General features: G+C 34.6%; 1 long non-coding RNA gene across 1 annotated transcript in view; it reads right to left on the reverse strand.

Annotated features, from left to right (window-relative positions):
- Nucleotides 1-1027: 1027 nt before the first annotated feature.
- The window catches only part of LOC130865384 (uncharacterized), a 29886-nt gene continuing 18730 nt past the window's right edge, over nt 1028-12183 (reverse strand). Inside the window, exons 4-6 of the long non-coding RNA XR_009056122.1 lie at nt 10231-10312; nt 6891-7046; nt 1028-1125 (exon numbers count right to left, since the gene is read on the reverse strand). This is a non-coding gene — a long non-coding RNA (uncharacterized LOC130865384). The remainder of the gene's footprint in view (nt 1126-6890; nt 7047-10230; nt 10313-12183) is intronic.

Here is a 12183-nt window from a genome sequence, read left to right on the forward strand (position 1 = left end):
GTGATGTTATTTTAGTTTTTTGCAGTATCAAGGTGGGAGAGACAGAGAAAGAGAAAGAATTACATAGGTATTTATGTTTCTGTTTGAACTCCATTCAAACATGATTACGTTAATGCAAACAACCATTGCTGACAGTCCTAATAATCTACAAATTAAATTCCATGATTTTCAGAATTTTTACCAACTTTCCTCTTGCCAACATTTTCCCCATTTTTTCCACTACCAGAATATCTCATTGTACTCATGACCAGAGATAAAAATTTATTTTCCACAAAAACCTAGTGGCTTGATTGCACAAATGTTCACTTGTATTATTCCTCATCACACAAGAGAAAACATATCTATTGTTCAAGGTTGAAGGGAGTAATAGAGGCTCAGCTAGTCTGTATCCCTTTCTAAGATCATCTTACTGTTGCTCTGTTTCATTTTATGACTACTCTGGAAAGTTTCCCTTATAAATTCAGGCAATTTTGTGAACAGTTTGAGCTACTTTTCTTACCTTGGGGTCTATTTGATAATAAAAGAATTAAAATTCTAAAAAGGAAGAAAATGACAGATCCACATACCTAATGACAATGAACTGGAACAAATATGAGATAATAAAATGAAACCCTTTGGCATGTGGAAAATATGACACATGTGTATGGAAGCAAAAAATATGCAGATCCTTAGAGGACAGCACTTCTGCGTGTTGAATATTAACCAGGAATATTAACCTTTGCCATATCCTTCTCACGTTGTCCTGGAAGGTTTCATAAAGCCAGTTTGTGGAGAAAATAAATACTACACATTTCTTATTCTTAGATGTCTGGTCCTCAAGGCAAACAAGATTTTTGCAATTTTTGAAAAAAGGACATAACATTGTGTAAAGTCAAGCACTCAGTAATTTAATAAATGTAGTAAAGTCAAATAACCAGCAAATTTTAAATTTAAAAAAAAGATAGACTTCAATGTAATTATTTACATGAGTAGTCAAAAATCTCAAATGAAAACAAGGAGTAAGTGGTTTTACAATACCATAAACTCAGGGAAGGGGTCTCATCCAGTGTCACCTTCCTGGGATGCAGAAAGGAAGTATGGCTTTATTGCTTGAACTGGAACCTTACTGAAGAGCACAGTCAGATGCTGTATGAGAAATAAAGAACACAAGTTAAAGGACAAATATGCATAAACAGATATGAGTACTCTTAAAGACATGTAATTATGATTATTAGTAAAATGCATTAATTTTTAAAATATAGCAATACATTGACTTTAGAAGCCATTGATTTTTAAAGGCATTTAGGGGCTAAAAGTATTACACACATGGTGAAGATATATTACTTTGTGGTCTAGAGTCAAACTCATTTACACTTTGTAAGGAACTGCCATAAAATAGCCAAGATTGACACAATATTCAGATAGAAGATTACAGACCGAGAATGGGAATTTTCACTCATTTTTCAAAATTTATGACAAATTAGTTATCATCAAGTCATTTGGATATGGTATATAGTTAAATAAGATTAGTGAAATGAAATCAGGTGCACAAAATGAACACTTAAATACATTTGTGTATATGTATATTTATATGTATGTGTAAGGGATCCACAATAAGTGTACAGTTGTATGGAGTCAAGTTCAACATCAGAACTCATCTTCCATCCAATTACAACTTATATTTATTAAAACAAAGTCTGTCATGGATCCTAGAACTCACCAATTCTAATATTACAATGGGATTGTGTGTGTGCGTGTGTGTGTAAAATATCACTGAATTTCAAAAACTTCTGATATTTGCAGATGACACAGTCATTTTGAAAACCATTGGGACAAGTGGATACAATATAAAAACTGAGTTCCTCACTCAATATCACATAAAGAACATTGAAATATCCCAAATAACAATACATATCTAGATATAAAAAATAAGCAAAGACAGCAATTCATTATAAATTGATTATTGTCACATTAATAAAATTATTGGTAATATAGAGGCAGAAATGTCTGGAAAATGTTATAATAAACAAAACTATGCATTTTGTAAAATGAATTATATACCCAAACAGGCCTGGTGACACAAATACAGAATTTTGCTGGAACAATAATTGCAAGTGACTTAAGGTGATGGGAGAAGTACCAGAAATAGAAAAACCAGGGTGCCTACAAACCCCATGTGTACATCATCACCTATCTCTTAAAAGCCCTTACTCTGCTAGTTCAGTTTCCCAGTATGTCTCTTATGCATCATAAATAATAATAAAGTGATGCCATTTAAAACGGAGGTGGGTGGTCCTTGGACCTCCCACAGGGCAGGGAAACCTGATTGCTCCAAAGGCTGAGGAGGGAGGAAGACTTGATTGGGGGAGGGCGGGGGGAAATGGGAGGTGGTGGCGGGGAAGAGGCAGAAATCATTAATAATTAAATAAAAAAAACAGCAACTACCATTAAATAATAGACAAAAATGTAGTAAAATTCAAAATCCAAAACAGGTCCTGACATACCTTAATAAAAAGGATAGGTCAATCAAGAGAATCAAGTATTTTTAAACATCATATTGGATAAGTTAAATGACCAGAGTATAAAATATTCCACCACTCTAGATTTAAAAGATAAATATGAAAAAGTGCATACATAATATTATGACTTGTAATTTCTGCAATGTGACTCTATTGGTATTCATGGGTTAAAATTAAAAAACAAATAAGTGGAAACACTAACGGTGGTAAAAATGACAAGGAATCAATATTTTATATTCTCTCAAAATTATATACATATATATAAATTATGTACATAGAGAACAGAAAATCGCACACATTTTGGAAGATAACCTGCCCAGTAGGGGCCATGACTAACTAAAAAGAACATCAGAGTCAGTCAGGAGAAAATCCCACCCAAATTGTTAGTAAGGGCACCTAGGAGACTACTAAGATAATTGTCTGTTAGTGGTGACCTTGTTGCTTCCAAGAAGTGGAAGTTAAGTCCCTATTGCTGAAACACGGTGTCTTTGTTATGGAACTATAAAAATTTGAACAGGAACTACATAAAAACTTTGAGGCTGAAAATTAGCTATCAGAGCCCGGGAAGTTATTAGGAAAGCTATCACAGAAAAAAAAATAGATTTAGTTGTATAATTTAGTTATGATAGCTTTGAATGACAATGACCAGCATACCTAGTTTTTACTAAAGGTGCAATACTGGTCGATATCTTATCAATAATTAATATCAACCTAATTGAACTCAAGTCTTTCTTTCTTTTTTTTTTTTTATTTCTTAAAGATTTCTGCCTCTTCCCCGCTACCGCCTCCCATTTCCCTCCCCCTCCCCCAACATGGTGACATTCTTTTTTTTTTTTTTTATTCTTTTTTACTTAAAATTTCCAACTGCTCCCCGTTTCCCATTTCCCTCCCCCTCCTCCCACATATTGCCCCCTCCCCCCGCTCCCCTCCCCCTATCCCCACTCCTCTTCTCCTCCCCCCAGTCCATTCCCCCTCCCTCTCGATACTGTAGAGCTTGGAACAACAAATGGATTCAACAGGTTATACTTATATAGTATGTGTGTTTGTGTGTGTATATATATATATATATATATAATAAATTTGTGTTTATATATATAATAAAAATAATTAATTAGGAGGTAATGAATTTGACATTGGGTTAAGGAATATTCAGAATTTGAGAGACAATGATGTGGAAATTATACAAATAAACAAGATTTCTATTAATTTCTTAAACTCGCTGAACATAGCGGACAATGAGGACTACTGAGAACTGAAGAACAATGGCAATGGGTTTTTGATCCTATTGCACGTAATGGCTTTGTGGGAGCCTAGGTAGTTTGGATGCTCACCTTAATAGACCTGGATGGAGGTGGGTGGTCCTTGGACCTCCCACAGGGCAGGGAAACCTGATTGCTCTTTGGGCTGAGGAGGGAGGAAGACTTGATTGGGGGAGGGGAAGGGAATGGGAGGTGGTGGCGGGGAAGAGGCAGAAATCTTTAATAATTAAATTAATTAATTAATTAATAAAAAAGTGAAGTATATAGCTCAGTGAGTTAAGAAATACTTTTTCAGCAGAGAAGGAGATCAAGACAAGAGAACTGGAATGAAAATGAACAAAAATCATATAAATTCATGAAAACTTTATATTTATTAAGAAAGATAAATCCAAGAAAAGAAGGTACTTAAGAAATCACGTCATAGATTGAACTTGAATACTATGAATTTAAAGGGATGTAATACCTAGAATCCAAAAGGTTCACTATTTCCCCAAAAGAAAGAAAGAAAAAAGATACAAGTGGATGCTACTTCACAGAACATTTAATGGACTTTGTCTTCAGGTAAATGACTGGAAAAAATTAACAGTAGGTGTTTGTTTAGCAAGAAAAATAAACTATGTCTAATTAAAATGAATAGGATGTAATATTTACAGAAATAGTAAGATATATACAAAATACACGAATTTATAAATATACCAGCAAACATATTATTACATGAAAAAATAAAAATTTAATGGAATGTTGCATCCAAGAAATGTAATAAATAAAACAAGATTTGCATTACCACCAGCTAGGTGTGGTGAGTGAATCTTCAATGAAACCTTCTCAGAAGTTGGGGAGAAACACTTCCTCCATACCTGAGACTGAGATTATCATGAGCAAGCATGTGAGACCCTACATCAGGATCATAAAATAAACCAGAATTGTTTAGGTATAAATAATGAGAAACTGTAAACTTATAGAGAAAATCATTTTCATAGAATCAGTAAGATCTATATAAGGTTTAAAAGTTTAAAATTTCTATACAAGTAGTTTCAATAGTATTATGACTGCAATATTTACAGGCAATATAGCTATTGCATACAGTGGGCATACAGACCTCCATTTATGCCATTCTTTTCTTACAATGTTCAAAATTTTTCTAAAATTTGTATAGAACCACAAAAAATCCAGTACTGATGAAACTGCCCTGAGAATAAGAACAAGATAATACCATTTCACTCACACTGCCTGCTTTCAGATGTGCTGAAATATGACAAAAAACACACATACACACACAATTATAAATGCAAACATATCTGAGATAAATTAAGGGCTCAAAAATGTTCTTTACTGCTAATAATTTAACTCGTCTTATAAATTGCCAAAAGATATACTAGGTAAAAAGTTTCTCGAATGTTCTGTCAGAATTGGATAACACAGTAAAATTTGTGTATTTATTTATCTAGGAGTTTGTATGTTTGTGTGTAATTGTGTGTGTGTGTGTGTGTGTGTAAGAACAAACACTGATAAAAGGGTCATGAATCTAATAGTGAACAATAAGAGTTATATGGGAGGATTTGGAAAGAAAAGGAAAAGAGAATATGATGTAATTATAGTTTCAAAATTTTTAAGTATACTTAAACAATGAAGCAGATCATATACCAAAATATAGGCCTAATTTTAAAAGTACACAAACATCACATGTCTTAAAATTATTCTCGAAAGAATTACTAAAAGTAACACTTTCTAAGGTGTGCAGCCATAGATTTTATTGAAAGACAGAAATGTCTCTGTGATAGGTAACTCAATGTATTTTCATAGTTACCTTCCCTAGCAAGGGATGTTGGAGAAATAAATATTTCCCAAATAAAGACTAAGAGGAGGCCTGGCATCAAACAGCTAACTGAAGAATACAGTTATGAAACTTGAGGGACACTGGTGCCATCTAGAGTTTCACATGAATTTAGACAAGTAAGTGTCAGCAGCAATGCTCAAAAGACAAATCTTTGCTTTCATAAGAGATAAAGCAAAACAAAAATACTGGAGAAAATGTACCTCATCCAGAAGAACCGAAAAAAAAGTTTCATCTTAACAAGGGAAGCACAAAGACGAATAATCATGAGTACTTAATGGTCAGCAGTGAAAATATAAAAAAATTAACAGTAGACAGACCAAACATGGTATCTTTAATTATTATGAAATATGTATAAACATTGATACAGTTATGTACATGAAACATTAAAGAATTTTTTTAAGGCATGAATTTAAATGGGAACAAAATGGATGTAGAGGAGGGTTTTCATAAAGAACGCATAGGTTAAATTATATAATACTATTATAATTTCATTCCAGTAAACTTGTCACACATGTTAATAAACTACTAGTACTATATTCTAGTGTTAATTATATTGTCAATATACTTGATTTTATCATCACCTACTGATATTTACATTACAATAACAGTTATTAATAAAATATGACATAATAAATTCTTTATTGGCTTTTCTTCATATTTTCTTTGTACAGGAGAAATTCCCAGGCAGGTTTTGCTGTGCAGCCTTAGCTGTTCTAGAACTCATTCTGTACACCAGGCTGTCCTAGAAATCATAGATTTGCCTACCTCTGCTTCTCAAGTGCTGGAATTAAAGGTGTGAGACATCACTGTCCAGCCATAACAAATTTATAGCCTTTCAATTTTTATATAAATATATACTTTATCAGTTAGTATAATATCATGATTAAATGACGAAAAATTCAGTAAACCATACAATACAAACCCCTCTATGTGAAGTTTTCATCACTATGACTTTTGTCTCCTCACTGTGAGTGCTGTACTTACTTCATAGTTTGATGATACAGCATTTCTTTAGAACTTCCAACATTACCCACAGCCTATAAATTTCTAATCCGCAATAGTCACACTGCACATTGTTATAATAATGGAGTCTCTGAAAGGACACACTGGGATATTTTTAAGCAAATTCATATATGATTCCATAAGAATCTAATTAAGAGTGCCTTCTCCCAAATAGATCATTCCCATATAAAAAAATACACCAGAACAAGTGGAACAAACCCTTTATAGTGTGACCTAACTGAGAGCACATACATTAGCATTATAGTAGAATCTGTTGCTTCTCCATTCAAATACCTGACTGCAGTTGAAATCCCGGGCTGTGCACATCATCTCCTTCCTGGCATTCCATTTCACAGAAGAGAGGAATAAGATATTACTATGGAAGCATAGTTGATCACATCAAAGATAAGTATAAACAGAAATTGCTTATTCATTCCTGGCTGCCCATACCTGAAATAATTACACAAAACCATATTAACGGCAATGCTGCTTAGACAATGATTCTACTGTATTTGTAGGTGTAGCTTTTACATCTTAATATAACCCACCCATTTATATTATTTTATATTTTACCACAAGGCTTGTAGTTTATCAGTAATGTTCCTGGCCATTTGTCTCATTTCAGGGCTACATAGTATCTCTCTGACTCCCCATACTCTCTCAATATATCAGACTCACTGGCGGGCTATATTGTAGCCTGATATAGGCCCAAAACAGCTTCTTTAATAACAAATGGTAATAAAACATATTCACAACATACAGAGGCAAATACCACACCACCTCCACTTTTTTTGTCTAAATAAAAAGAAAGGGTTTAAATTTAACATAGTAAAATTACATATAACAAAACATTATGGTATCAAGCAAGAATAACACTTATAATATTTATATCTACTTTTATCTTTCATAACTGAAGAAAACTATAACTATCTATTCTTCAACACAATCAAAGACTCCAGAAGGATATAATATTACCTAAGTAAACAGAAAGTGCATTGTAAACAACTTCCAAAACTCTAGAATTGACAGAGACATCTTGTTACTTGGACAGTCACACAAGGTTCTTCTGTAACATTGAGGCATCTAATGTGGGATTCCCCTCTGTATGCTGTGAATACCATTGCTGGATAAGGAAACTGCCTTGGTCTGTTGATAGGGCAGAACTTAGGTAGGTGGGGAAAATTAACTGGATGCTGGAGAAAGAAGGAGGAAATAGGGAGAAGCCATGTAGCCCCTGCCAGAGACAGACACAGGACAGAACATTACCTGGCAGGTCACAGCCATGTGGTGATACACATATTAATGGAGATGGGTTAGTTTAGGATATGAGTTAGCCAGAAACATGCTAGAGTCACTGAACAAGCAGTGTTTTACATAGTATAGTTTCTGTGTGATTATTTCAGGTCTGAGCAGCCAGGAGCCAACATGCTACCCTTATAACAACAAATTGTTGCCCAACATGGCCAACTAAAATCCACTTAAAACCTGAGAAAGTTTTAAAAGGATTTCTAGAAACATAAATAAAAAAAACAGAGTTAAGCATGGCTTCTTGGTAGCCAGCACTTTGCTGGTGGCATGATGCAGCCCCTATAAGACAGATTTTCCTAATTTAATGGTAGCAGATAAAAAGTTGTAATGTTTTAAAAACTGCAGCTTTCTCAAACCATGCTGCCAGCACAAATACTGGCTCTTTAAGGACACCAAGCATTTAAAGGGATTTGTAAACAGCGTGTTACAAACTGCTGAATGACTTGCTGCCTACTTGTAATTGTGGTGGTGTGTATAGCTCAGATGCAGTGAACATACCTTCTCCACCATGTTTGACTGTGCGGGGCAAGCAGGAAGTGCCACATTTTCAATAGCAATGTCACCACTTAAGTTCAAAAAAAGTGCTTAGTATTTTAAGAAGCACTTCTTGACAGTAAAGAATAACAGATACACACTAGGACATATTCAGACAAAAAAGACCTCTAAATGGGCCACAGTGTTAGATTAATGTATCTATGCTTGGGGGAGAAATATAGACAGTTATAAAAAATATAAGAGAATATAGACAGTTATAAAAATGTAAACATTTTTATTAAAAGGAAAGTCTTTAAAGAGACTGAGTACTGACACTCATTGATTAAAAGCAGTAAAAAAATAATAAAACATGTAAAGAGTTGAAATTTCACAGAGTCTGGATTATGTATATTATTGTGTTTACTTCGAATTGTTTTACTGTGAAGGAGCTAAGTACAGAGAGACATTTCATTGTATGGCCTGCTAAGCTAAACCAACATATATATTTTCAAGGTATCTTTATTTCAAAATTATTTCAAAATATGGATGTAAGGATACATTTCTTTGGAAAAGAGGTTCTACATTTGTTTCCACAGAAGATGAGAACCTGTGAAATCTTTCCACACTAATGTGCTTTGATGGAACAAGATAAACTGAAAGGTTGCCTTGAACACCCCTCAAAAAATTACTTCACCCAATAAAAAGCAGGAAGCAATTTGGAGAGGACTACTCACATATTCCCAAAAATCGTTTGTAAATATTCCTTTGAATTTAAAGAGGGTAACTATTGAAATTTGTTGTGGTATACATCTTGATCTATTGATGCAAATTTAAGGTCATTCTTTTTATATGTATATTTCTTCTTTTGATTAAGGAATTTTAATTGTGTAGTTCATTTAAAAATATATGATTAAGAAATACAGGTTAGTAGATCGTCATCTTTAATAGTTAAGCTTATAGAATGTTAGACAGTTTTTCTAGATGAACAGAGATGTATTTCAGATAGATACACATTCTTTAAACCTCTCAAAGACTACAGAATATGGCATTTAAAATGTTTAAGAACTTAGGGCTTTTCTTAACATGAGACACATCTGCACCTGGCAACACCAATTATGTCAAGAGGAAAATGGGCATGGAAGAGGCTTCTCATGAAGTTGGCTAGCCATCTGGACTAGAAACTGCTCTTGGCTGAACTACTTGATGAACTGGACATGCAGGACACACAGAGAAATGACTGCTAAACTTGCCTAAAGGTGAGATGGTCCTTCAGTGTTCCTGCTACATGAAAGGGTCTGCCAGATGTTCTGACAGACACAGAAGAAAGTGACTGACAAACTAACAATATATGTTGAACTCTCTTGCAAAACCCTGCTTCATGGACAAGTCTGCTGGATACTATGGGATGAGTCGCTTCTAATGTGTGTCACTTGACAATTATTCTTACCCTGAATTCTTGCCCTCTTAATATATTTCAAAAGAAAGGAAACACAAAGAAAAAAATTTACACAGGACCATGATGCTCAATCTTTCAGTCTCAACCCCTTTGGGGGACAAACCACTCTTTTACTGGGGTCACCTAAGACCACTGGGAAACACAGAGATTGACATTATAATCACTGTAGTATCCGAATTACAGTTATGCAGTGAGAACACAAAAAGTTTTATGACTGGGGGGTCACCACAATATAAGGAACTGTATTAAAGTGTTGCTGCATTAGGAAGATGGAGAACAACTGACATGGAGTTTGCAATAGCCACAGGATGATTTGTAAGAAATATAATTGAAAATGATTCATGATTTCAAAAAGCAACTCAAAGTAATTTTACCACATTAAACTACATGACTTACCTCCCTGAAGTGACAGGTAAAAACAGGTGTTGATTGTCACATGTTAGATGTGAAATGAAGACTACAAGTCTAAATACTCATCCTTGAAAATAAATATATGAGCAATATTAAAAAAGAATAGCTTATAAGCTTACATCATATAAATATATGCAGTATCAACCATGAAAAATAGATCAAGTATTTGAAAGAGAGTGTTAATTTACAATTAGAATGGTATGGATAAAAAGGAAGGGAGAAATACAATAAAATCTTAATCTCAACTTAAGGAGAAAGGATATTTTGTTAAAATGTTCTTTCCTTTGGGAGTGTGAACCAGCGTCTTACAGCGTTCAGTCTCAAATAATACAGGGAACAGGGGTAGAAGTAAACAGATTGATTTGCTGCACAGTGGTAACCATAGGCCCCTGACAACAGAACCTGACTTGGAAAGTAGAATCACGACAGTAGTATAAAGGTAATGAGGTAGGATGTCATTGTTATAGTCCTCTGCTCGCTGAGAGATAGCCATTATATACCAAGGAAGAGGGTGTCAGCACAAGCCCCCATCCCTAAATCAGGAGCTATGTCTATCTGATAATCAAAGCACATGAAAAAGTTAATTTCTCCATTGGAGTATCCCTGCAATGAAACCCCTTAAGAGGGCAGGGCCCTCAAGTAGATAGTCCCACAAAAAATAAATTAGAGGTTATTTGTCTCAAAGTGCTTTATTGGGGCTTTTTGTTTAACCTTGTAGTTCACTATTTCTACATAGTATGGCTTCCAGTTTTATGTTTTTATAAGATTCCTGTGATTATAATCACAAACATGTTTTTATCACATCTATGTGATTATTGTAACTTTTCTTTTGCTATTATCTTCTAATCATTTATGTCTTTCATCCTAACCCATTTTCTGTATTAAAATTTATTATATTATTGTTGTTTGAGCATTAATTATAGTACCAGTAGTTTCATATGTCCTTCTGTTATAAAGAATGACAGAGAAAGACAGTATAGATTTGGGTAGGTGGATGGGTAAGCACAGAGTACCAAGCAGGATTTGGATGAGGGAAACAGAAATGATAAAACAATGCATGAAATACAATCAATGAAAAAAAACTTCTTGACAAAGAGGAATATCAGCAAATGTTTTAGCTCTAAATTTTGTATTCTCGGGGTGCTAGGGTAAGAGCTGGACATAATTACCAATTCTGCAAATAGTATGTCAATGAATACTGTGTGAGAAGCAAGAGGTCCTTGTCTCTATTGGATATTGATGTTGAAATGAATCACCCAGTATCAGATGAAACCAGCATCCAATAATAGGTAAAAATGATGTATTTTAAAGGAAAAGCAGCTTGAGGGCTAAATACAGATGTGGGAATAAATTTGCAACAGATGAAATACCATAAAATCACTCAGAGAAGAAATGTGGGAAAGCCCACCATGCCACCCCACAGGATCTACACAGCATTTCCAATGGCTGTGTCTCTTTTCAGGTCACTTCTATGTCGGTTGTAATGAAGACCTGGCTAGAACCTAAAACCAGCTGAGAGATGGACTGCAGCCAGGAGTCTGACTGACAAAAAGCCCTGTGTGAAGTTTGCCTGTGACTGATAGTGTGTACAATCAAATACAGAATGGATTTGGAACATTCAGTGGAGAGAAAGGGAGCGCTCAAACCTAGGTACAGAAATCAAAGGCCTGTTGTAACTTGGGAGCTTTCCATCAAAGGCGGCTATTTCACTTCTCTCTCATCACCTTATCTGTTGCAGCAGAAACAGGGAAACTGAAAGGAAAAAGTCAGGATAAAATGTCATTTTACCTGGGCTCTGACTATCATTGAGAATAGACAAAACCAGCTAGTTACATCTGGGGGCTGAGCATATCAGGCTGCTTGGACCTCGAAACTGACTATTGAACAGTAATCATCCATTTTGCTCTGGCCATTATGATTGGTGCTGACCCTCTGCAC

Source organism: Chionomys nivalis, chromosome 23 (assembly GCF_950005125.1).
Source record: "Chionomys nivalis chromosome 23, mChiNiv1.1, whole genome shotgun sequence".
NCBI lineage: Eukaryota > Metazoa > Chordata > Mammalia > Rodentia > Cricetidae > Chionomys > Chionomys nivalis.